Raw genomic sequence first — 1,170 nt, 5'->3', positions numbered from 1 at the left:
GGGAAAGGGGGAGGAATCCGCCTGGAAGTGAGGGGAGCTTCCGGGAGAGGGCCTTTGGACCTTCCTGTCGAGGGAGGAAGGCCCCAGTGGTCTTGGTAAAATTAAGGATCAGCCCCCACCCAAGGAGGAGAGCAACATGTCCCCAAAAATCATCTCTATTACCCTTGTGTTTTTATTCTCCAGCAGGAAAATCTTCCCTTCAGGAGATTACTTTCCATGCTTATGGCTAAGCAGCATGGGGAGGAGACCATGGCAGCTCTGGAGATTTGGGGGCAGACACTCTGGAAAAGGAAAGCCCAGGGATCATCTGGTTTGTCCCTACCTGTCTTCCTCAACAAACTCTTTTCCTCAGTAAAGCTTATGTGGGTTCCAGGTGTCACATGGCAGCTGCAGCACATTGGCATATTAAGTGCCACTGATAAATTTCTTTCTTGAAGGGATAAGAAACGCAAGTGGCAAGAGCCAAACCAAAAATGCTTTTCTCTATCTTCTGCTTTCTCTTTGCTACCTGTGAACATCTACTTCCACACACACCAGTTCAAGATGTCCTTTGGCCGGGCATGGTGGATGATGTCTGTAATTCTAGCACTTTGGGAGGTCAGGGTGGGAGGATTGCAGGGGCTCAAAACCTGTCTGGGCAATAGCTAGACCCCTCTCTACAAAAAACAACAAATAGCCTTCCACCTCTATGGAGGTTTACAATTTTTCACAGTTCCTGTAAGCCATATTTCCTTCTTGCTTTTAGAATTCTTCCAGGGTCAATTGTGAGGAACTGGTCAGCAGTCCAGACTGGTTCAATGTCCTGGGTCATCTGTCTGTTTTGGATATTAGGGTAAAGCTTGCCTCACAGAACAGAGTTCAGACATGTTCCCTAGGCTCCTAATTTCTGGAAGAGATTGCAAAGAGTATTGGCATCATTTCTTCCTTAAATGCTTGGTAAAACTCACCAGTGAAACCATCTAGGGCTGGTGCTTTATTTTGGAAGGTTGTTAATTTTCCCATCAATTTCTTTAATATATATGGTCCTATTTAAGTTATCTATTTCTCCTGTGTGAGTTTTGGTAGATTGTCTCTTACAAGGACTTGCTCCATTTCATCTAAGTTATCAAATTTGTGAGCCCCCTAAGAAGATTTTAGGTAGAGTTCTGAAATCATCAGGAATTCAATTTT

This window comes from Propithecus coquereli, unplaced genomic scaffold, assembly GCF_000956105.1.
Source record: "Propithecus coquereli isolate 6110/MARCELLA unplaced genomic scaffold, Pcoq_1.0 Scaffold197, whole genome shotgun sequence".
NCBI classification, from domain to species: Eukaryota; Metazoa; Chordata; class Mammalia; order Primates; family Indriidae; genus Propithecus; species Propithecus coquereli.
The sequence above is the reverse complement of the archived record's forward strand: the minus strand, read 5'-3'. Positions refer to the sequence as shown.